The sequence below is a fragment of the Notolepis coatsorum genome (assembly GCF_963971535.1).
Source record: "Notolepis coatsorum genome assembly, chromosome: 7".
Classification (NCBI taxonomy): Eukaryota; Metazoa; Chordata; class Actinopteri; order Aulopiformes; family Paralepididae; genus Notolepis; species Notolepis coatsorum.
The window spans coordinates 100,508,861-100,536,216 of NC_140171.1; positions in this window are offsets into that span (position 1 = coordinate 100,508,861).

Consider the following 27,356-nt stretch of genomic DNA (forward strand, 5'->3'; position numbering starts at 1 on the left):
AGCAGCACACACAGTTCCACAAAAAGACACGACATGTTCTCTGTCTCAGGGACAGTAGTCACACAGACGGCTGGACAGATAAAAGACACGACATGTTCTCTGTCTCAGGGACAGTAGTCACACAGACGGCTGGACAGATAAAAGACACAACATGTTCTCTGTCTCAGGGACAGTAGTCACACAGACGGCTGGACAGATAAAAGACACGACATGTTCTCTGTCTCAGGGACAGTAGTCACACAGACGGCTGGACAGATAAAAGACACGACATGTTCTCTGTCTCAGGGACAGTAGTCACACAGACGGCTGGACAGATAAAAGACACGACATGTTCTCTGTCTCAGGGACAGTAGTCACACAGACGGCTGGACAGATAAAAGACACGACATGTTCTCTGTCTCAGGGACAGTAGTCACACAGACGGCTGGACAGATAAAAGACACGACATGTTCTCTGTCTCAGGGACAGTAGTCACACAGACGGCTGGACAGATAAAAGACACGATATGTTCTCTGTCTCAGGGACAGTAGTCACACAGACGGCTGGACAGATAAAAGACACAACATGTTCTCTGTCTCAGGGACAGTAGTCACACAGATGGCTGGACAGATAAAAGACACGACATGTTCTCTGTCTCAGGGACAGTAGTCACACAGATGGCTGGACAGATAAAAGACACGACATGTTCTCTGTCTCAGGGACAGTAGTCACACAGACGGCTGGACAGATAAAAGACACAACATGTTCTCTGTCTCAGGGACAGTAGTCACACAGACGGCTGGACAGATAAAAGACACGACATGTTCTCTGTCTCAGGGACAGTAGTCACACAGACGGCTGGACAGATAAAAGACACGACATGTTCTCTGTCTCAGGGACAGTAGTCACACAGACGGCTGGACAGATAAAAGACACGATATGTTCTCTGTCTCAGGGACAGTAGTCACACAGATGGCTGGACAGATCTACAAAAGGTCAATCCTGAAGCTGTGTGGGAGAGAGTCTACAGTAGCAGAGCTGCTCGTGTTTAACTTGGCTTATGCAGGTGGTGTGAAGATGCTTCCCCTATTTGGGCAAGTGTGTGCGTGTGTGTGTGTGTGTGTGTGTGTGTGTGTGTGTGTGTGTGTGTGTGTGTGTGTGTGTGTGTGTGTGTGTGTGTGTGTGTGTGTGTGTGTGTGTGTGTGTGTGTGCGTGCGTGCGTGTGTGTGTGTGTGTAAATCCTATAGCCTTGGGCTATAGGGCAAGTAGACGTGTCCAGTTAGTGTTCAAGTAAGTGTGGCCTCACTATGGCTGTACGACAACTCCTCACAAGCTCTCAGCTCACCTTTCTCTGAAGCTAATGGAACTAGATAGATTCAATTAAATTCAAACCTTTATTTATTCTCAAAGGACAATTGAGGTCACCCTCATTTTCAATGTCATCGAGACTTACAGACATTTCAATGCATACATTTTGTACAATATAATAATAATAATAAATATGAATAACTCTATCTATATATAGGACCTTTCATGGACCCACAGCAAATAGTATAAAATTAACATAGGCATAAAATCAGCATACAGTTGACAGAAAAACAATGTATAAAATGCAGACATGAGAATAGTATAAAAGACAATAACAGTAGTGCAGACATAAGAATAGGCATAAAATAAGTACAATAAGTACAGTGTTGCTCGATAGTTACAATGTATGTAACACAGCCATCCCCCCACCCACCCAACCCCACCCCACCCACCCAACCTCCTCCAATGTACAGTTTCTACATCAAATGTATATACACTCTTTTTCTGGACACTTTTGTATCACAAACAGTACTGTATTTGCAAATCTGATATGTCATAAATGTATAGATGTAGCAGTACTGTCTATCTGTATGTCATGTATGTCATATATGTTATGATGAATTGAAAATGGGGGACCCTGATGTAAACAAGACGAAAGTCTTTCTCTGGTCTGCATCCCCGTATTGAGCTGTACTGTACTGTACCCATTCTGCAATCTGTTAATAAACTTTTCAATCAATCAATCAATAGGTTGTGTATCATAACAGAGCATGCTGTGGAGCTCACGCCAAGAGATTTACAGTATATCTGTCTTCCTGGATTACTGTGACTCTACGTGTGTGTGTGCGTCTGTGTGTGTGCCTGTGTGTGCATGTGTGCGTGTAAGTAAGCAGGTAATAGAGAGAAAGAGTTGTGATTTAAAAAAACAAGATGAATATTGAGCAATAAGATACGATCATTCTGTAGAAAAATTTGTTTTGTGTCAGAACACATAATTCTGCGTTACAAAAAAGAAAACACAAGACAACAATGTTAGAGCGTAAACAGACATACAGACAAGACATCAGAGAGACAATGTAATTAACCCCTTCGTCCCAACCAACGTTATCAATTTGATGTGGCACTGTCCCATAGACCTGTTGGCTGTATACAAACATACCGTGTTTGAGCCAATCAGCAATACCAACTGAGTCACGTGACTAAGTTGCCACCTACTGCTGCGAGCTGCTGTGCTAAAAAAGTATGATGGGGCTCTATGGAGAAACCATGACACTCCCCTGAACAAAAGTTTCTTCTTTGGAGACTCGGACTTGGACTCAGACTCGAACACTACATGGGGATTCGAGACTCAACTTGGACTCCAGATTTAGTGACTCGACTACAACACTGCCAACAACAGCCATCACTGATATAGATTGTTTGGTCAGTAACATGGGTCTCACAGTCCCTCCGCTCTGCAGTAAACACAAAATACATGGTATCCCGTTCCCACTTTATCCAATTCAGTCAAGCACACTTTCTGAATTGTCTAAATAAAAAGTGAACTAGTCAACTATACCCCCCAGTCTTGCCCGTTCCGTGTGGCAAAATACTAATTACCTTTTGATGGATAATAACTGTTGTGAATTTGAATGACATTGTATTGCCTTATCAGGCACGGGACACACATTTCTCAAACTGTACATGCCTGGCTTGAGGGCTTATATGACTTTGGCCCTAATGACGTTCATTAATTAGAGATGGAAGAGGGGTTTGTGGCGCAGGACGACTACATGTTGGCCATAGGTTGACCAGAGAGCTAGAACTGAGATGGAGAACCTCTTTTTTATGAAGAGGTTAGTGTAGTTACACACGCGCGAGACCGAGACGCTGCGGGAGACAAGAGGGTATTGCAATCACTCCTGTCCTCATGTGTGTGTCTGTGTGTCCGCATCACCCACGACTCCCACAGTTGTGTTCCAATTTGGATGAAACTTTGCACATACTGTAGGTTGGAAGTCCCAAATATTTTTTCCAAATCAACCGATGACATGTATTTTATTTTAATAGATTTCCAACACTGTCCATTGAAATCACAATAACTGATGTTACCCAGGTGGGGGAGAGCCGCTGTTGGCATCTCTGAGTGCCATATTAGTTGTTCGCTGTTTACAAACATACCGTGTTTGAGCCAATCAGCAATACCAACTGAGTCACATGACTAAGTTACCCCTGACCTGCGCAAGCTTCTGCACCAAATAAGTACAACAGAGCTCTATGGCGAAACCATGACACTCCCCTGACTAAAAGTTGTTTCAAACGAAAACAGCTGGATGTCATTTAGCCAAATCAGCATGGCTGTGAGTGTGAGTCTTTCACCTTTTACATATCTAGCTTTGGCATGGATTGATTGTTTAGATCGCTAGCATGGCTAACAAATGCAAATATATTGTAGTCTGCCCCGTTGTTCTGCCCCCTTGATGCGCGCGCACACTGAGTCTGACGTGGACAGTGAACCGGTCTATAGGTCCAAGGTCATTTCGTATTGCACAGCCCTTTTATATTGCACTATCCTATGTAGGTTGTTGTTACGACCCTGGCTTGTTAAGTAGGCTTATTGAATGTGGCACAAATTAGTACACAATGAGAAGGACAAAAGTCACTATACCTCAAATTCTAGTTGTAGACAAAACCAGAGACACATAGAACAGGACTCTGAGATAAAGTACAGCTGTACTACTGCGACACACACTGCCAAGCTGCCCTCTGGTCATAAATATGACCATAACACCAAGTAGGAGAGATTATAATAGTGTGCATAGACTTTGGTCGCATTCCCAACTATGTAGCATCCTTTAGTCAGAAATCATGTTGGTCTCCATCTTGGTTTTTGCTACCTAGGCTAAATCTTACCATGTCATCTATCAATTTGGTGGGGGGGGGGGTTGCCTGACCATCAACCTATCCCCACGAAATGTAGAAGTTACTGTGGTTACGGACAAACGGATAGACAGACACACGGATACAAGTGACCCTTACGCTTAGCTTGTGGTACAAATATGGAGACAAAAGAACAAAAACAGCGGCGGATATTATGAGATTGAAAACCAACGACAAAGACATTCCTCTAAACACACACGCTGCACATCCTCACGTCAACAGGAACAGCCATATAAACTCTGTCGAATGCACACACACACACACACACACACACACACACACACACACACACACACACACACACACACACACACACACACACACACACACACACACACACACACACACACACACACACACACACACACACACACACACACACACACACACACACACACACACAAGACACACACAGTGAACAGAAATAAAATTGGCCTGACAAACTCTAACATGTAAGTTCCCATTCCCAGATAACCAGCCTTTAGTGGTGAATCAAACATGTACACGCACGCACACACACACACACACACACACACACATACACACACACACACACACACACACACACACACACACACACACACACACACACGCACACACACGCATGCACACACACACACACACGCACACACACACACACACACACACACACACACACACACACACACACACACACACACACACACACACACACACACACACACACACACACACACACACACACACACACACACACACACAACCTGGACAGAGCAGACAGGGTATGGGTGTGTCAGTCTTCTGTCCAGTGCAACATAGAATAGACTATTGTTAACCTTGAATGACAGAGAAACGAAAACAATTAGGACACACACACGCACACACACACAAGCGAACACAATGGCTATACGACTGTATTGGAAACGCTGGCTCATGCGCTTCAGCGAAATAGGGAGAGAAATTAGCTCTCTGTATATCATTGTTCGGAGCTGCTTAATCTCTTGGCACTCTGTCAATGTCAAAAAGTAATGGCTTTTCGATCCATCTGACTGTCTGTCTGGCCTGTCTGTCAGCAAGTCTCTCTCTCTTTCTTTCTCTCTCTCTCTCTCTCTCTCTCTCTCTCTCTCTCTCTCTCTCTCTCTCTCTCTCTCTCTCTCTCTCTCTCTCTCTCTCTCTCTCTCTCTCTCTCTCTCTCATTCTCAGTATATTCCTCATTCTTATCGCAATTCCATTTTGGTTCACCTTGCTCTCCTTTTGTCTGTCCTTCCAATGTGGTTTCTGTCAACTCTCTCATCAAACACTCTCCAACTCAAACAATCTTCTCTACCCGTCCCTCTCCTCCGCTCGTTCTGCCTTGTTGGCTCCTGAAAACAAAGAGGAATGAAAAGCCTTTGTACTCCAGCCACGCCGTGTTTGATCTCGTAACGGAAGCCGCTTCACGACGGCGCAAGCTGTAATTAGGGGGTTGTCCATACACAAACCCCTGCCCTTGAAGAGGCTTGTGGGGGTGAAACTACTGAAAGACATGAGCCTCTGCTGGTTTGGAGAAGGTGGGACCCCCCCCTCCCCCTGGTCCCAGGTCTGTTTGAGTTGGTTTCTGTGGTTTGCTCTTCAGTCACCCAGCTGTAACCATGTAGCCAAATCCACCACCTCTGTAATGGACCACGGTACGAGAGGAGCTCTTTGGTGTCCACCTAGAGTCTACGCTGTAATGGACCACGGTACGAGAGGAGCTCTTTGGTGTTCACCTAGAGTCTACGCTGTAATGGACTACGGTACAAGAGGAGCTCTTTGGTGTCGACCTAGAGTCTAAGCTGTAATGGACTACGGTACGAGAGGAGCTCTTTGGTGTCGACCTAGAGTCTAGGCTGTAATGGACCACAGTACGAGAGGAGCTCTTTGGTGTCGACCTAGAGTCTAGGCTGGAATGGACCACGGTACGAGAGGAGTTCTTTGGTGTCGACCTAGAGTCTAGGCTGTAATGGACCACGGTACGAGAGGAGTTCTTTGGTGTCGACCTAGAGTCTAGGCTGTAATGGACCACGGTACGAGAGGAGCTCTTTGGTGTCCACCTAGAGTCTACGCTGTAATGGACCACAATATGAGAGGAGCTCTTTGGTGTCAGCAGCCAGCCACTCTCTCTCCTTAATGATATACCTTTGGTTTTAATTGGCTACATTTATATAGCAGCTTTTATCCAAAGCGCTTTACAATTTGTTCCTCACATTTTACCCATTCACTCACACATTCACACACCGATGGCAGAGGCAACCATGCAAGGTGCCAACCTGCTCACCAGGAGCAATTAGGGGTTAAGTGTCTTGCTCCTGGGAGGAGCACGAATCGAACTGGGAACCTCCGGATTACCAGACGACTGATGTACCTCCTAAACCACTGTAAAAAAAACTTTTATTTGAGGTTTATAACAGTAGATTGCACTAAGCAGTTGTTCGCTCATTAGTTTGTGATTCAAATGCAATCAAATAGAATGCAGGAAATTAAGTCTTTGTAAATAATAATAATAATAAATTCAATTTGTACCGCACTTTATATTTGTGAAAATCTCAAAGTGCTACAGGAGATAAAGATAAAAAGTTAAATGAATAAAAACAATTAAAATGAATAAAACAACCAATGAAATGGAAGAACATAAAAATAAAAATGTTTTTAGGCCCATTTTAAAAACCTCAACGGACTGTGGTGCTCTCAGATGGTCGGGGAGGGCATTCCACAGCCGAGGAGCAGCTGAGCAAAAGGCCCGGTCACCCATGGTGCAGAGGTGTGTCCTGTGTAAAATAACCCTTTTCCTAGTGGAGGACCCCCTGTTGAAGTCAGATGTAGGATTGTTAGTAACTGTCTAACTGCATTATATAACTGTCGAGGCGGAGCCACTCAAGACACCACCAGGTGGCGAGTATAAATAGAGATGTCTCCTCCTACTCTACCTCTTTTCCCCCCAGCCTCTCAGTGAGAGGAGACCTCATGTGCTGCTGCTCATACCATGTGAATGAATAAACCACGCCGCTTAAAGGCTAAAGATAGAAACCAGGGCCCTCATTCATCATGTGCTTAACCTGTGCGTACAACCATTTCTAAGCAAAGTGTGGGATTCATCAATTTCAACTTGAACTTGACTTCGTGCTTATATTTATGCACAGCTCGGAGCATGCGTAGCTGACGCCCAGTGGTAGAATATGGGGACTGCAGACGGACGGCATAGATCAGTTGCATGCATTAGTTTCAACGCGGAAATAGGCTTGACTGACGTGTTCTGTATGACCCCCGTAATTCATTATAGTTCATTGTGAAATAGCGATATTAGTGTAATTATTGTCAAACCCTAAATAGCATGTGGAATAGGTCTTTCTCTCCGAATGAATGCAGGTTTATATATATAGCGTTATCGGGTGCACTGACTGCGCTCGCAGGAACTGTTTTCAGAGATAGCATCAGATAGGGATGAATGAATGAATGAGGGGCAGTCTAATTGCAGAGAGAACATAATATTAACTAGAGTCCACTACCCGAGACACCTCCTTCATTTGTACCGCAATTTGGGACCCAAATTGGAGCTATGAGCTTAAAAGCTTTTCCGTGCTTATTTGAGAAGGTCCAGCTGCAGAGCCGGAGAGACAGACAGCAGAGAGACAGACAGACAGACAGATAGACACTGTTCCACAGTGTGTGTGTGTGACCACTAGTCTCCTAGTAGAGACCCCCCCCCCTCTGGACCACCTCCTAGTAGAGACAAGTTTTCTGAAATTTATGTTTATATATGCAAATGAGGCACTTCCCCATTAAATATGTGGACATTTATGGATGCAATAAGGCAAAATGAAGTAAAATGAACAACTAAATGTGTGTTATTGACGTTTTATTGTCACTAGTTTCATAGAAGACATGTTTAGGAAGCAAAATATAACAAAATCTGTGGAACAGTGTCTGTCTGTCTGTATGTCTCTCTGCTGTCTGTCTCTCTGCTGTCTCTCTCAAAATAGTATAAGTGCTATCTTGGCCCTGAGAGTTGCTCTCCGGCTCTGCAGCTGGACCCTTCTCAAATCAGCACGTTCGTTTTAAATTCCTTAATTCACTTTTGTTTATTTCATAAAGATTTTCCCGACATAATGCTACCTTCCCCGACCAGATCCGTGACTCTGTTGCGATACAGATTAATTATCTACTCAGAAAGCTTATAAAACTATTTAATATGCTAAACTTTGTTTTTAAATTCTTTAATTCACTTTTGTTTATTTCATAAGGATTTTCCCGACATAATGCTACCTGCCCCGACCAGATCCGTGACTCTGTTGCGATACAGATGAATTATCTACTCAGAATAGTATTATAAAGTGGCTATCTTTTATGCTGTAGATCAGTGGTTCTCAACTGGTCTAGCCTCGGGACCCAACATTTTCCTTAGTCATTAAGTCGCGACCCAAAATTTTGAACCACTATGATTTATGTAAAAAAAAATATTTGCAGTAATACGCACTCTTTCAAAACATGAAATAAACACAAAAAAGTGCAACAAAAGTGCAACTATTGCTAAAAACCCAATGAAATAAAAGAATGATAAATAATATATGCTTCTTAGCAGATTTCTTAGCTTAACATAACATACCTACATTTGGGGGAACTAATGGGATAATAGAGTGGGCAACAAAAGTGCAACTAGGGCTAAAACCCAATGAAATAAAATAATAATAAATAATATGCTTCTTAGCAGATGTCTTAGCTTAACATAACAGACTATAAAGTTTGGGGGAACTAATGGGATAACTGGGGTTGCAACAAAAGTGCAACTAGGGCTAAAAACCCAATGAAATTAAATAATAATAAATAATATGCTTCTTAGCAGATGTCTTAGCTTAACATAACAGACTATAAAGTTTGGGGGAACTAATGGGATAACTGGGGTTGCAACAAAAGTGCAACTAGGGCTAAAAACCCAATGAAATTAAATAATAATAATAAATAATTATGTTTCTTAGCAGACTTCTTAGCTTAACATAACAGACCTAAGTTTGGGGGAACTAATGGGATTGCAATAAAAGTGCAACTAGGGCTAAAAACCCAATGAAATAAAATAATAATAAATAATATGCTTCTTAGCAGATTTCTTAGCTTAACATAACAGACCTACGTTTGGGGGAACTAATGGGATGGGGTTGCAACAAAAGTGCAACTAAGGGCTAAAAACACAATGAAATAAAATAATAATAATAATAAATAATATATCCTTCTTAGCAGACTTCTTAGCTTAACATGCAGGGAACTAATGGGATAACTGGGGATGATGTTTGCTCCTGACAAGAGTCTCAAAGTCTAGGGTGATGGTAGACAAAGCAACTCTGAGGTCATGCTCAATGTCCAATCTGTTCCTCCGCTTTGTCTTCAGCTGGACCAGAGCTGAAAAGCCACTTTCACAAAGATAGGTAGTGAAAAAAAAAAGTTTTTTTTTTTTTTTTTTTTTTACACACATCCGCGACCCACTCAAAATGGCCCCGCGACCCACTTTTGGGTCGCGACCCACCAGTTGAGAGACACTGCTGTAGATCACTGCTGGTATGTGCGTGCAGAACCTTTATTTCAGCGGGGACTATAGTATTTATTTGACGTTACTGTACAATATATGTGTATTAAAAGACGGAGCTGTCTTTTATTGTATTATAATAATTATTAATATTAAAAATAAATTATGTTACAAAGGGTCAGATTAAACCGAATATATATATTTATTGCCTGAGATCCCATGTATAATATTTGTATATCGTTTGATATCCCTTGTGTATTCTTTGTACATATATATCTGCTTTGATTCAGGCTGCCAATTAAAAAAACATTGAACCTGTGAGTGCTGGTCCGGCTACCCTGCTTTGTTATACTGAACTTTATGGGATTACAGCACCCAGTGTGAGTACTTGTGAGCACGGTCTAACTTGACTATATTGATTCAAAGCTACCCAAATAGCTTTCGAGACCTGCAGCTCCAAACATTTTTCTACGAACCCAATTCCCTGGAGGACGACAGCAGCTCATACTGCTAAACATGGAGAAAAGAGGCTTTGCTTTTTCCAAGGGGGAAAGCGACAGAATCTGCAGCTTATTCCCAGTGCCAGAGAGTTCGGCACCTGCTCCACCCAAAGGAAGAGAAGCACTGGCCTTGTCGCTCTCACGTCTAAGGCAGAGAGAGACGCGTACCCTACTCCACGGTACGACCCTCACCAATTACTGGCAGGATGCCATTATACCGAGGGGCCTTCGCATCAACAAAGAACCCACGCTGGGAAGAGATTCACCTGAGTTCTGTGAAAAGTGGTGTTCGATCCTGGATAAGTGTTCCATGGATCTACTGCTTTTAATCATAGATAATGAAGGCTCTAAATTAGCCAAAGTCAGAGAGGATCTTGCCTTGTTAGAGGAAGAAATTAAAACTATTCTAACCCCTGACCAACTGACCGAACTGCTCGTGTCAGTGAACCAGAAACTTGATAAGTATAAACAGGACATCGAACTGCACAAGAGAGCCAAGAGGAGAAGAGATGTTCAAGACTACGCAACACATATGGTGTATCCATGGCTCCACAATCCACCTTCCAGGAACCGCAGGCCGACTTGGCAGCCCAGAGACAGGCAACGACATACCGACTCCTCCTCCACAGCGGTGAGCTCCGACGAGGCGCCCTCTCAGCCAGGCAGATACCCGCTCCGGAGCCAGTCTGTTTTTCGAGGCGAGCAGGACGCTCCGCTCCCGCCCCGACCGGAGAGAGAACCCATAGGAAGACGAGGCGGGGCCAGAGGAAAAAATCCACGGTTCCGGTGATGAGCATTACATCTAACATTGTCAACATTTCAGATGTATTATTGAGCGACCCACATCATAATATCCTGTCTAAAGGTTTATCTTTTGTACCAGCCCGCAAGGTGGATGCATTTACTACTAAGGTAGAACTATTTAAGTTTTTTAGAAATATTAAGTTGAAAGCATTTTATGCCAGAGGGTTTGATAAGAGAACTCAATACGCTAATGAAAATGTGCTGATAAGTGATGATGATGCTGATGCTAGGCCTGAGATAGAGCCAGACACCTTTAAAAGAAAAGTATTTAAACCTCGTAGTCTGTTTACTCCCCATCTCAATCCTCCCTCAGTTGAAACTTTCTGCAGATTAGTACAAAATGATGTCCTTAAGTTATGTGAGACCAGTCACAAAGCCCATCTTTATCCAAATTTACTTGAATCGGAGTCTGCAGCACTGAAGGAGCTCATGAAGAAGGAAGATTTAATTTTTAGAAAAGCTGACAAGGGGTCTGGTATCGTGCTCCAAAACAAGAGCTCGTATATATCTGAGATAAACAGACAATTGAATGAGATTGAGGTATATACCCTTCTAAATTCAGACCCTGTGTTCAGATTTTCTACGGAAATCAAAACGGTCCTTAAAAGCCTGAGATTGTCTGAGGCAATTACAGAAAATGAATTCAAGTTTATGTTCGTAGAGTACCCGGTTACTCCTATTATTTACACTTTACCTAAAATCCATAAGGATATGATTAACCCTCCTGGTAGACCTATTGTTTCCGGTATTGGCTCTGCCACAGAAAAAATCTCTCAGTTCATTGATGCGCATATTAAGGATTTGGCCTCTTCTCAGCGTGGTTACTTGAAGGATACTACTACTTTTTTGAACAGGCTCTCGTCCTGCAACATTAGTCCTACAGACTTACTAGTTACCATAGATGTAGTCAGCCTTTACCCCAGCATTCCACATGCAGATGCGCTGGACGCGCTGAGTTTTTATTTAAACTCGAGGGAAGTATTACTCCCCCCTACAGAAGCGCTGGTTAGTTTAACGGATCTAGTTCTAACTAGAAATTATTTTAGATTCCAAGATAAATACTATTTACAAAACAGAGGCCTCAGCATGGGCTCTCCAGCCGCTGTGAACCTAGCCAATCTTTATATGTCCAAATATGAAGTGGATCATATCTTTAATAATAACCCGTTTGAGAAATGTGTCAAATCGTATATGCGCTATATTGACGATCTGTTTTTTATTTGGTCTGGTTCATCATCCGAACTTTTTGCCTTCCTTGAGTACCTGAACTCCTGTAGAAGAACGATAAAGTTTACTGTACATTAAAGTTTGATATGTATAATTTACCCTTCCTCGATGTTTTGATCAAGAAAGCCCCAGATGGCATCTCATTACACACAGAGGTTTTTAAAAAGGAGACGGATCGTAACTCGTTCTTACATTATACTAGTTATCACACCCCAGCCTTGAAGAACAGTCTTCCTTATAGCCAAATACTTCGCTATAAGAGAATATGTGATACTGACGATACATTTATTGCACAAGCAAAGGTACTCCGTGGCAGTTTCCACGAGAGAGGATATAGTGCTGATTTGACACTAAAAGCCTTTAATAAAACCAAGCATATCGACAGGGCCACGTTGTTTATCCCCAGAAAGAAAGAAGATAAACCTGACAAAGTATCTTTCGTGTCTACTTACAGCCCTATTACGAGAGACACGCGGACTATTGTCAATAAACATTGGCATATTCTGCAGTCCGACCCTCTCATAGGGACAGCGTTTCAGCATTCGCCTAACTATTTTTACAAGAGACAAGCAAATTTATCTAATCTCCTAGTCAAAACTGATTTGCCCTTAAAGAAACCTTCTCATTTTATGTCCAACATCCCAGACGGAAATTTTCCCTGCCAATCCTGTGTTCAGTGCCAGGGTATGATTAAAGATAAATTTTTCACACATCCAAAAACGGGGAAAAATATCCGAGTCAAAGGACGGATAACGTGTAATTCGTCCAATCTGGTGTATTTGCTAAAATGTCCTTGTAATTTTTCCTATGTGGGCAAAACAACGAGAGCCTTTAAATCAAGAATAAGTGAACACAAATGTGCGGTGAGGAATTTAGATGTCAAGTCATCGGTAGCTCGGCATTTCTCTAAGTGTAAGCATACCGTCAACGACCTCAAATATATGGGACTAGAGCTAGTACTCAGGCCAGCGCGAGGTGGAGACAGACACAAGCTGCTGCTGCAACGTGAATGTTATTATATCCACCTGTTTAATTGTATCGAACCTAAAGGTATGAATGAAGAGAACGTCTTAACCTGTTTCCTTTAACCTCCTTACTCCCACATTGTTATTTCTGGTCTGATTAAAGATGTTGTTTGTTGCCAAACTAGATGCCCTATGGATAATTTGAAATTAATTAATTCAATTCAAGTAAAGTGGCTCAATTAGCCCTATAAATGAAAGGGCATGCTATATGTTATCAAGTTTCTGGTAATTTTGTTTCGTTTTGTATTGTATTGTTTATAAATATTTATTGATGATAGATATAGATATATCTATACATATGTATAAATTATGATTGTACTCTATTTTGATAGGTCATTCATTTAGTCATATTGCATAGGCACACCTGCGTTGTGATGTCATTTCCTGCCGTGTCATTTACCTGCCAGGTGTATATAATCATCACCTTGAATTCATTTCCAGTGCTAGCCATACCACTGAAGAAGGACATTAGTCCGAAACATGTCTGCTTTGATTCAGGCTGCCAATTAAAAAAACATTGAACCTGTGAGTGCTGGTCCGGCTACCCTGCTTTGTTATATTGTACATATATACGGAATATCCCTTTAGTCTACAGGACAGACCATAATATTCGTTCTCCTATTGGAAGCGATCCCCTGGCACCAGTGACTTACCCCCCTAGAGCTGACTTGAAAGGTGCCGACGAACATGTCCCAACTAGCCCCGGTTCCGCGTAGGAATACGTCTGGCGAAATACGAATGGTACTATTTGTTCACCGTGCACATAAATAGGGCGCAAGAAATGTAGAACTCCTTTTAGTCCCTTGTCCCGTTCAGTCTCATTCAGTTCCAGTTATCCAAGTGACGTCTCTCCCCACTACGCAACGTGGGCAGAATAGGGCTCGTATTGCCCCAAGATAGAGTCTCGTGTTATCCTAGTACGTTGGTTTAACGTATCGTTCGCTATTTATTAGTAAACCTTCATTACGAGTCAAAGACCACGTGAAGTGGGTAATTGTGCGTCTACATAGAGCATTTATTGCCGCGTACTAATAGGATAGTACATTTACATTTACATTTAGTCATTTAGCTGACGCTTTTATCCAAAGCGACTTACAAGTTCTGTGCGACAAGACAGCAAGACGTCAAGTCAACGTCAAGTTCAACCGTGCATTACCGCGCACCGGAGGATATCTACACCGGACCAACCAGAGGATTTACCCCGGTGATTGCAGTGCCACTTTCGGGCAGGAGTACTATTATTATTCTTCATTCTTCACCAAGCTGCTGGAGCAGAGAACCGCCTACCCCGCTGCTACTGTGGGATCTACACCTGCCCATGAGACCATCACTCGAGCCCGTCTCTGTCGTACCAGAGGCTCCACGGCTTTCATCTGCGCGGAGCGCACCCTGGGATTACCACTGCCTTTCCCCGCTGACTCAGGGAGCAATATACCGTCTCCACAGGTGCCTATTGAAGCTCCCTTTAGAGCCATTGACTTTCATAGAGCATTGCCCCCCCCTGCTGGCTTACAACCGGTAGTACACCCCTTCCCAGAATATCCCTAGATCTAATTACTTAATATTCATTATTGATTTGCCTGCACATTCTTTGCCTTATAAGCGCATCCAAAGTGACCAAAATAATGTAATATCATATTCTTAATGTAATAAATATTCTAAATGAGTATTTGTGTGGAAACCGTGTTATTGTGGAAGTGTTCTAATCTGATATACCTTTGTACGGTATTGGCCAGTAATGTACAGGACGGTAGTAGTTTAATGATACTAATACTTGATTAATACAGTCAGGGAATTGTACCCCTCAGTTACAATTGGTCCTTCGAGCCCCGGATAATAATTAGCGTAATATTAATATAATATTAATATTGACATGGCCGATGACGAACACTCCACAAACGGTTCTCCTAAGCTAGATCGCCCGCAGCGCAGACGGCAGCCACCTCCCTATCTAGAGGCATACTCTGTCAGTCCAATACCTAGCTTTAAAGGGAAGTTAAACGCGGAAAAAGTAGAAAGTAAAATTATGTCCGACCCTAACAACCAGGTTACCCCGACCACAGAGGCCCTAGTGGGCTCTAATGTAACTGACCAAGCTCACGGTGGGGACCAGGAGGGAACTGACACGACTTTACCCCCAGACAATACCGAAGAAATAGTCCCCGATCAGCTCCGGGAGGAAGACAACCCTAAAGAGACGCGCACCCAGGAGACGGATCTCCTCGGTACGCAACAGGAGAACGGATCTCCAACAAGTACTGCCGGGAGCCGATCGCCCCGAACGGCGTCTTCCCCCAGCGAGGCAGACAAGATGCTGGCGCAGGCACTCATCGCCACCCTGGCAGCCTCCACCGAACGCGATCGACTTCAAGCGCAACAGACGTGCGAGCGCGACCATTTTGCAGGCGAGCGAGAGCGCTTCCAGGCGCAACAAAGGAGTGAAGACGACCGAATAAGACTGGAGACCAGACGCCTCCAGACAGAAGAGAACATCGAGAGAAGCCGCGCCGACGTCGCAAATGCACAGCTCCACGCTGCCCATGCCAGCGCCAATGCGCAGCGCGACATCGCCAATGCCCAGCGCGAAGCAGCGCACGACGCAGCCCATGCCCGGCGCGAGGCGGAGCGCGACCGGCTGCAGGCGGAGCTGATGGACAAACTGGTTGCCATGGCGACACCCCCTCACTCCGCACGGAGCTCCCAGAGGTCGTCAAGATATGGGTCTAGGACACATTCCCCTACCCGACGAAGCGACCCGGGACCCCGCCTACAGGAGGATCCTGTCCACGTCTCCGAACCCCCTCCCCGGCCGGTCCATACGAGACCTAGCAACCGGGAAGAACCGGACCACGCCGAGAGACTGAACAGAAGACTCCAGGTCCTAGCAGAGGGAGAGGAGGAGGAGGAGGAGGAGTGTCAAGCCGACCAGCAGCAACGTGCTCTGGCCCAGGAGGCCCAGTACAGCCCCGACCAGCAGCAACGTACTCAGGACCAGGAGGTCCAGTACAGCCCAGAAGTCAGTCCCGAGGCCCTGCGCTACAAACCCCCGACTCAACTCACGGGTGAGTTTGACGCACCGTCAGCCCCGAGGAACAGCACCTGGGTACCCGACCTTCGGTACCCACCAAGTACCAGCCCAAGACGACACGCAAGAGGAGACTCGCCTAGGAGGCCTCTCCCCCAACGCTCACCGATGTGCCAGTCATCCATGGCATCATACATTGGCACACCGACGTTTCAAGACTTCACCCATGAGAATCGAGCACAGTATACGGAGCTCCGGATGTGCTTAGAGACAATGATGGTGGATGTCGCTGATGAACGCCACAAGTATGCAATATTACTGCAGCACCTGAAAGTGCCCCGGGCGCACAATATAGCGCTAGCCTATGCCACCTCTACGACCCCATACACCGCGGCTCTAGCAGCGCTGGACCAGAGATATGGACGTATATGGGATTACGTAATAGAAGAGATAAGGCATATTGACCGCTTACCCCCAGCAACAGACAATCGCTCACTAGACGACCTGTCTATAAAAGTACAGTCCCTGGTAGGGATGCTGGGAGCGCAACGAGAAAAGGGTATGCACGAGCTATACGCCAACTCTAACGTCGAGAGGATTTTAGAGAAGCTGCCGCCCGCCAGACAGGAGCGCTTCAGGCGGCAAAGAGACCACCGTGATCCTAACGGTCCAGAACCATCCCTCCTAGACTTGGCCGACTTCCTGGCGAGAGAAGTCAGCAGCCTACGATTGGATACGTTCGTGCGGAGCACACCAAGCTCCAGAGAGGGACCTAGGAGAGTAAACGATGGCCGAAGATCGGTGACTGTTATGCACCAAGCCGAATCAGTACCGCAGCACCAGAACCACAACACCCCCTCGACGAAAGAGGACCAGTGGAAGATTGAGTGCCAGTACTGTGAGGGAGAACATCGGCTCTATCAGTGCGAAGATTTCAAGAAGCTGACCACGGATGATGTGAGCCAGTGGGTCAAGGACCACCGCCGCTGCTTCCGCTGCGCGCGCAGCCACCTAGCAGCTGAGTGCCGCTTGAAAAAGAAGTGCAGCAGGTGCGGTGGCACCCACCTGGAGGTCCTGCATGACACCAACAAGCGTCAGCCAGGACAACCGAGTGGGCCCGTCGCGGTAATGTACCATGCCGAGGCGGTGGCACCAGAACCAAAGTTCCACCAGACCGCTCCCTGGTGTCCCGACTGCTACGGCAGACACTGGGAGTCAAGGTGCGACTCGTACCATATAGAGTCTACGTCACCACCCACAGGAGTGCTCCACATTGACCAGCACAGCGGGACCCCCCGTGTGCTCCTCAAAGTGGTCAGAGTGCTCCTGAGCCACGAGGACAAGGTCCTGGACACTTACGCCGTCTTGGACGATGGGTCCGAAAAGACTCTCCTCCTCGCTTCCGCAGCAGCCCAGTTGGGCCTGCGAGGTGTCAAAGATACGATGACCATACGCACCATCAGAAGGGACCAGAAGACCATAAAGGGTGAAAAGGTCTCCTTCGAGATAGCAGCGGTGGACAAGCCCGAGAAGCAGTATAGTATAAGTAACGTCTTCACCAGCCACGACATAGGCCTGTCTCAGTACACCTACCCCATCCCACAGCTGATGGCTAAGTATGGGCACCTACGTCAACTACCTATACCGCTTATCGACGGCGCCACACCGACCCTGCTCATCGGCTCCGACCACGCGGACCTCATTCTCCCAATTGAGGCGGCCCACGTCGGACCCAAAGGATGCCCGGTCGCGGTTCAGACCCGACTGGGATGGACGCTCCAAGGCCCCCTCTACGGACTTGACAGTCAACCCACGTCTACAAGCTGCCTACACACAGAGGCGAGCGACACCGGCCTCTCCCCCGTACAGCAGAGGCTATTGACATTAAGCGAGAGGCCCGTGAGAGAACCGTGGGTACCAGAGGGAGTTCGGAACCCCACCCCCCTCAGCTGCGCTCCAGACGTAGCTGACATCGAACCCAGCACCCCAAGCGACTCCTTGACGGGGCGGCCGGGACCGGCCCCTCCTCACACGGGGTACAGAGCGAACAAGAGAAACAGACGGAGGAGGAGAAAGCACAGCCAAGCACAGATCAAAGCAGTCTCAGGCCCACTTCCTCCTAAGCCCCCCTTCATCCCGTCCAGTCGTCATGACCATAGACCAGTCACCACCCCGAGCTGCGTGGCCGGCCGGCCGCGTAAGCAAAGTGACCACTGGTGCCGACGGAAAGGTCAGAGTGGCAGAAGTGCTCGGCCAAGGGCGGATCTACAACCGACCCGTGGCGAGGCTGATAGAGTCGCCAAGGCTCCCCGACTCGCCTAATGACGACCATGACCCACGACTTTGTGAACTGACCGACCCCTCACAGACATTGAGTAGTGGACAGTGCGGTTAATCTGTCTCTGCTTAGCTAATTAGGTGGGACTAATTAGGGGGCGGCTGTTACAAAGGGTCAGATTAAACCGAATATATATATTTATTGCCTGAGATCCCATGTATAATATTTGTATATCGTTTGATATCCCTTGTGTATTCTTTGTACATATATACGGAATATCCCTTTAGTCTACAGGACAGACCATAATATTCGTTCTCCTATTGGAAGCGATCCCCTGGCGCCAGTGACTTACCCCCCTAGAGCTGACTTGAAAGGTGCCGACGAACATGTCCCAACTAGCCCCGGTTCCGCGTAGGAATACGTCTGGCGAAATACGAATGGTACTATTTGTTCACCGTGCACATAAATAGGGCGCAAGAAATGTAGAACTCCTTTTAGTCCCTTGTCCCGTTCAGTCTCGTTCAGTACCAGTTATCCAAGTGACGTCTCTCCCCACTACGCAACGTGGGCAGAATAGGGCTCGTATTGCCCCAAGATAGAGTCTCGTGTTATCCTAGTACGTTGGTTTAACGTATCGTTCGCTATTTATTAGTAAACCTTCATTACGAGTCAAAGACCACGTGAAGTGGGTAATTGTGCGTCTACATAGAGCATTTATTGCCGCGTACTAATAGGATAGTAACGTCAAGTTCAACCGTGCATTACCGCGCACCGGAGGATATCTACACCGGACCAACCAGAGGATTTACCCCGGTGATTGCAGTGCCACTTTCGGGCAGGAGTACTATTATTATTCTTCATTCTTCACCAAGCTGCTGGAGCAGAGAACCGCCTACCCCGCTGCTACTGTGGGATCTACACCTGCCCGTGAGACCATCACTCGAGCCCGTCTCTGTCGTACCAGAGGCTCCACGGCTTTCATCTGCGCGGAGCGCACCCTGGGATTACCACTGCCTTTCCCCGCTGACTCAGGGAGCAATATACCGTCTCCACAGGTGCCTATTGAAGCTCCCTTTAGAGCCATTGACTTTCATAGAGCATTGCCCCCCCCTGCTGGCTTACAACCGGTAGTACACCCCTTCCCAGAATATCCCTAGATCTAATTACTTAATATTCATTATTGATTTGCCTGCACATTTTTTGCCTTATAAGCGCATCCAAAGTGACCAAAATAATGTAATATCATATTCTTAATGTAATAAATATTCTAAATGAGTATTTGTGTGGAAACCGTGTTATTGTGGAAGTGTTCTAATCTGATATACCTTTGTACGGTATTGGCCAGTAATGTACAGGACGGTAGTAGTTTAATGATACTAATACTTGATTAATACAGTCAGGGAATTGTACCCCTCAGTTACAAATTAAGAAAGGCATTCTTATTCCAGCATGCATTAATGACACTAACGGGCAACGGCAAAACAGTGGTTAATGGTCTTTATTAGTGTTTGCGGTGTCCAGGCAGCAATGGTCTTTTAGGAAGTTAATAGATATAATATCCGACAGTGTACAACACCCTCGGTTTAATCCATTCTTCCACATTTCATGGGGGTGTCCATTACCGTATATGGTTAATCGGGGCGGTTTTGGTATGCAAATACGTGAAAGTGTGCACGAGCCTCGGCGCAGGGCCAAGGTGATATTTATCATGACAGGTGTGCGTAGAACCTGCGTACGCACGTGTGGTAAATCCCGTTTCTTTTGTGCGTGCACTCATTCTAAATTCTGTGCTTACGTGTGGAAATAGAACATTTTCTACGTCACGTTGATGAATGAGGGCCCATGCCTCTTGACCACATTATTGTCGCCCTATAGCCGGATTCTGTCAACACCCCCAGACCCCTGCTTAAAGGTACTGTGGTACTTTTCTTTTTGTTAAAATAAGTATTAATTTAAATAGCTCTACATTCAGACAGCCATCACTGATGTAGAGTGTTTGGTCAGTAATATCGGTCTCCCAGTCCCTCCACTCTGCAGTCAACACAAAATACATTTCCTGGTATCCCTTCCCACTTAATCCAATCAGAAGAGAGAACCCTAGATATTGTTACTCTCTCCTGATTGGATAAAGTGAGAACGGGATACCAGAAAATGCATTTTGTGTTTTCTGCAGAGTGGAGGGACTGGGAGACCGATATTACTGACCAAACAGCTCTATATCAGTGATGGCTATGTAAATGTAGTAGGGGTGTAACGGTACACAAAATCCACGGTTCGGTACGTACCTCGGTTTTGAAGTCACGGTTCGGTATGTTTTCGGTACAGTGGGGGGGCGATACCAGTGCATACATTAAAACATTTTTTTTAATTAAATTATATAAATTATACTTTTTTTTTTTATACAGCTACTGTTTTATATATAGTGTTTTTTAGTAATAACTAGAAAGTAATGGTATTTATTCAACAACAGGTGATTGATTATGATACTAATACAAATCTATACACTGAGTATGGGGCTGCAGCACTGCAGATATACCCTACTCCAACGATCCACACGGACATTACACGGTGTTGCACTCGTTACCAAGTGGCTCTGCAGATATACCCTACTCGGTCTACAAGGCTCCGTTGGAGAGGATCTGTTGTGATTTTTGCACAATAAATATTCAACATTCTCTTTTGAGACTCCGCCTCAGACTCTTATCATTTGGCACTAAAAGCTAAACATTGTCACCGATATGGCTGTCCGCAACATGTCATTAATTGTGTACGCGAGGTGGTTCAGTGACGACGCTAACGTGAGCTAGGTTAGCTAGCATGGAGCTACCGGCAGATGGAAAGACTGTAACTTTACTGGTGAAAATGTGATTTACGTTGGAATACTCCTTTGCCAACTTGCTGTACTTTGCTTGCAGGTCTGCAGCCATTATTGCTGGATTATGAATAGTCCCAACTTTAGCCAAGGTAACGTTAAGCTAAAACTAGCTCTTCAGCTAATGCTAACACCAGCAAGCGAACCCATCAGAGCTCCCCGTCACACTGCTCTGTCGGGAGGATGGCATTTAAGAAAGTATCCGCTGTTAAAATGACAAACAGCATTGACACTTTAATTCACGGTCGGTTAAACACACGTTTGTTTTATAATGCTCACAGCAGACCGCAGTGTTGTTGATAAATTACGTGGGGCCGGGGGGATTTAAGTTCTGCAAAAAAAGGTTCCGCACCGTTGCAATCGTACGGTGCACAGCCCGTACTGTACCGGAGGACCACATTGACGCGGTACAGTACGTATCCGCGTACCGTTACACCCCTAAAATGTAGAGCTATTATTTTAACATGTAGACCACTTATTTTAAAAAGTGGCCTGACTGGGGCTATATTTCACGCTATTATTTCCCGTGCTGAATGATTTTCCAGGCCCTGGGCGATAGTATGAGGGTTCTTTGGTGTCACCTAAAGTCTACACTGATTTGGTCATTCTATTCTTGATTCAATTCTCAAACCTTGCCTTCTTTTCTTGATCCTCCAATCACAACTGTTGCTTCCAGGTCAATTTGGGTATTTTTCTTTAAACATTTTCGTTTTCTACAGTATCATTATGGAATTAGAGACCTATACAAAAAGAGTTTTGAAGTGAAGGACTTCATGATGGAAAATGTCTTTGCAGCTTTCAGATTCCACTGTAATATAAAATGTAGGTCCAACACTTCCAATATACAGTAAACAATTTAACAGTTTGAGTTTTAAATTATACATTTTAAATAACTACATTTTAAATACCACCAGCGCTTGGTCCTTAAAAAGCCCGTAATGACATTTGCGCGTTACAGTAAATTCTGTAAGTCCTAATCACAACCTTCCCAAGAAAGACCCTATGTTGACCTTCTGCTTCACCTTTTGTATTTGACACATGATTTTTGCTGTTGTTTCAGAATCAAAGAACAGCTTGAGTTACAGAGCTGGTCCAATGCAGAGTGTCTGGCTGCACTAGATTACATTCAGCCTTTTCATCACCGTCACCTGGTCCCGATTGGTCAGAGAGAGGAGGAAGGATTAGTCCATAATTAAGCATTACATCACACGCAGGAGTACTGCGCGCGTGGTGTAATGGATTTTATACAATTGCCGCATTCATCCAACCTTATTGCTATACAATAAACACACATTAATTGAAGATTTATTGACAAAACCATCCGCAGAAAAAAAATTTCCAAAAAAAGAAGAAGAGATGTTGCCTCCGTGTGTAGAAGCAGCGCTGTTTCAAGGCGTGTGTTATGGGATTGATTGATTGAAAATTGTATTACAGATAGACAGTGCTTACATCTTTATACAATTGCAGAATTCATCCAACCTTATTGCTATACAATTAACACACATTAATTGAAGCATAATGGAGATTTATTTTATGCAGTCAGGTTAGACGCCGTTTACAGTCAAAGTTTTGCTTGTAGACCTGTCTCAAACCCTGCCCCTTTTCTTGATCCTCCAATCACAGCTGTCGCTTACCTTAGGTAAGCGACAGCTGTGATTGGAGGATCAAGAAAAGAGGGCAGGGTTTGAGACAGGTCCATTCAATTCCCCCTCCTCGCAGTCCTCGGCCAGTCGCTAAAATATCATTGGCTATAGGCTTTTCAAACAATTTAATACGCTAAACTTCGTTTTAACTTCTTTAATTCACATTTGTTTATTTCATTTATTCGTTTTAACTTCTTTAATTCACATTTGTTTATTTCATTTAATTTTTCCCGACATAATGCTACCTGCCTCGACGAAATCCGTGATTCGGTTGCGATACAGATGAATTATCTTCTCAGAATAGTATAAGTGGCTATAAGGTTGCTTCAAAGCATGGCATCTAACAGTGAAGTTAGCGGTTGTTATTGGAATGATTGATTGATTGATTGATTGATTAAACATTTTATTACAGAGACAGTGCTACATCTATACATAGGTTGCTTCAAAGCATGGCATCTAACAGTGAAGTTAGCGGTTGTTATTGGAATGATTGATTGATTGATTGATTGAACATTTTATTACCAGATTGCAGAATGGGTACAATACAGTACAGCTCAATACACACAATGCAGACCAGAGAAAGACTTTCGTCTTGTTTACATCAGGGTCCCCCATTTTCAATTCATCATAACATTTATGACATACCAGATTTACAAATACAGTACTGTTTTTGTAGGGTGATTATGGTTTATTTACATTGATGGTAACATTCCCGGTTATAGTGCAGTTTGTGAAAAGAGTATCTGTGTCGTTATTTTGCCTCTTAGCTGGAACAGAATTCTCAGAACCTTCTGCACCTTCTGCAATGCGCTTTTGCGCAGATGAGCCTGCGAGAACATGGCTATAATTTAGCCTGTCTTCAAAATTTGGGGTCTAATAGGATTGCAGGGAAGACTCACATCTATGGCCAGTGACAGACATAATCTCCCTCAATTTATATTTTGAATAGGTTGCTTCAAAGCATGCCGTCTAACAGTGAAGTGAGCGTGTGTTATTGGTTTGATTGATTGATTGATTGAACATTTTATTAACAGTGAAATGAGTGTCCTTTTGACGAATGGCATCTAACAACAGACTTCACGCAATTTTTATTTTGTTTCACAATGACTCATGACCCACCAATTACATAATCCAACATTGTGTAAGAAACAAACACATTCCACGTGACAGAATCGTTTTTGAATGAGTCGTTATGATTATTGTCCGCCATCTTGGTTTAATTCCTAAAACCACGAACGGCGGAGTGATTGTAATTCGGTTGTGGGCGGGTTCTGGGATCACGAGCGTGTGTTATGATAAATAACAACGTCTAACTTGACTGTTTCAGCCAATCAGAATCGAGAAATTTGCATGCCATTGTATGAGAACTTATTTTTACAGCCACTGTCGGGGCTAGAGGTAGAGCAGTCGTCTGGTAATCCGGAGGTTCCTGGTTCGATTCCCGCTCCTCCCGGGCAGCGTGTCGAACCCAGTGGCGTTGCGCAATATGTCTGGGCTCTCCCGCAGGTCAGACCATGGGGCCCCGCCCACTCCCCTAGATCAATAATAAAGTGAGATGGGATAGACATCGCGGCCACTTAAAGCTTTTTTTTCTTTTCTTTTAATGTTTATTTTTTTAGGCATCATTCATTGACAAAAACAAGTGGCTTTGTATTTGTTGTAACATGAAGGTATTGTAGAACGTTATAGCCATATCATCATTTGAGTTCACACAACGGAACAGTTCACATAACATAATTCTGTATAAAAGAAAAGTATAGCATGCAAAAAAAATAAAAAAAAACACATCCTATAGTATAGCACGTCGGCTCTCAATACTAGAAACGTTAATAATAATAATAATAGCTTCAAATTCTCTCGCTCTCATTTGGCAGCATGTGTCGTTTATGATACGAGGAAACATAATCTGACCATTGCCGCACAAATAGCATCTGATAGTTTTATGAGAGAGTTGGGGTTTTGGACCGAGGTCCTAACCAGAATAACTACACTAACACTGGCCTCTCGCAACTCTGCTTTCCGGAGTCAGTGAGAGAAAATAGGTGATATAGATAATGGTAATTTCTTATCTACCATAGAACTTATGGCGCGTTATGCGCACAATTTAAACCATGTACTAAAAAATTTACGGATTCGATTCCAGTTCCAATGTAACCTGTAGGCTACTAGTACTGGATATGGCGAATAAAACATTCTATTCTTCTAACCTGTCTCGGCGGCTGTAGCGTGGTTGGGGGCCTGGCTGGGCTGTCTGTCTGCCTGGACTCGGAGCTGACCGGGATAGTTGACAGCTACGGCCGGGCTGGGTGGGGAGCTTACTGCCGATGCATCTTCAGTAACGTCAGTCTACCTTTGCTGCCTGCTGGAACAATGATGTTCTTTTTCGTAGCTTTGCCGTCTCCTGTTCGGCTTTCGCTCTCATCTTGTTTTTCTGAGCACCGCTTGGGTATTTGCGCTTCATTTTTACCGGCGCTTCCCGCTGTGTTTTGAACGCTGCCCAGCCTGCCAATGAACATTAGTTATCAGCCAGCTAGCCCTATCGCAGGTGAGCAAATAATTACAACATAGCAGGGGGGGGGGGGGGGGGGGGGGGGCCCGCCCTCTGCGTGAAATTCATCCAGCAGCAGCCCCGCTGAACCATACTGGGCTCCGCCCACTGCCACACTGCGCCCTGTTCCTGTGCGTTACAAAATCTAAGAGGATAGCCTACAGTGGGGGCGGGGCCCCCTAAGCTCCGGGGCCCCCCCGCATCGCGGGGGGTGCGGGGGCCTCCGCTACGCCACTGGTCGAACCCCTAATTGCTCCCGATGTGCAGGTTGGCACCTTGCATGGTTGCCTCCGCCATCGGTGTGTGAATGTGTGAGTGAATGGGTAAAATGTGAGGAACAAAATTGTAAAGTGCTTTGGATAAAAGCTGCTATATAAATGCACCATTTAACATTAGTTTTTGTTTTGTTTCGGTTGTGTCCCTTTCCTCTCAGCTCTCAGGAAGCAGCTGTGCTCGGCCACTACATTCCCACGTAAAGAAGACAGATGAAGGTGAGATGCTGGTGTGTGTGTGTGTGTGTGTGTGTGTGTGTGTGTGTGTGTGTGTGTGTGTGTGTGTGTGTGTGTGTGTGTGTGTGTGTGTGTGTGTGTGTGTGTGTGTGTGTGTGTGTGTGTGTGTTGTGTGTGTGTAAACCCTTATCAACATTGAAGACTGACAAAAGAGAAGGGGTTTGCTTTTACTTTCAAAACATCCTGAAGAGGAGAATGGCTACACTGTAGTGATGTGTGTGTGTGTGTGTGGTGTGTGTGTGTGTGTGTGTGTGTGTGTGTGTGTGAGAGGTAGAGTTTGAATTCTCAACCCCCTATCAACAATTCGAATTTGATGAGAGATGAATCTCCTTTCACTCTCAAACCACTTCCACACTCTAGTGCACTGCACGATCACCACGTGCACTATCACCATGTGCACTATCACCACGTCACATCCACTACCACCACGTGCACTATCACCACATCTACATCCACTGATCACCACGTCTACATCCACTATCACCACGTCTACAGTCCACTATCACCACATCTACATCGCACTATCACCACGTCCACATCACTATCACCACATCTACATCCACTATCACCACGTCCACATCCACTATCACCACGTCTACATCGCCTATCACCACGTCTACATCCACTATCACCACGTCCACATCCACTATCACCACGTCCACATACACTATCAACCACGTCTACATCCACTATCACCACGTCTACATCCACTATCACCACGTCCACATCCACTATCACCACGTCCACATCCACTATCACCACGTCTACATCCACTATCACCACGTCCACATCCACTATCACCACGTCTACATCCACTATCACCACGTCCACATCCACTATCACCACGTCTACATCCACTATCACCACGTCCACATCCACTAGTCACCACGTCCACATCCACTATCACCACGTCCACATCCACTATCACCACGTCCACATCCACTATCACCACGTCCACATCTACTATCACCACGTCTACATCCACTATCACCAGGTCCACATCCACTATCACCACGTCTACATCCACTATCACCACGTCCACATCCACTATCACCACGTCCACATCCACTATCACCACGTCCACATCCACTATCACCACGTCCACATCCACTATCACCACGTCTACATGCACTATCACCACGTCTAAATCCACTATCACCACGTCTACATCCACTATCACCACGTCCACATCCACTATCACCACGTC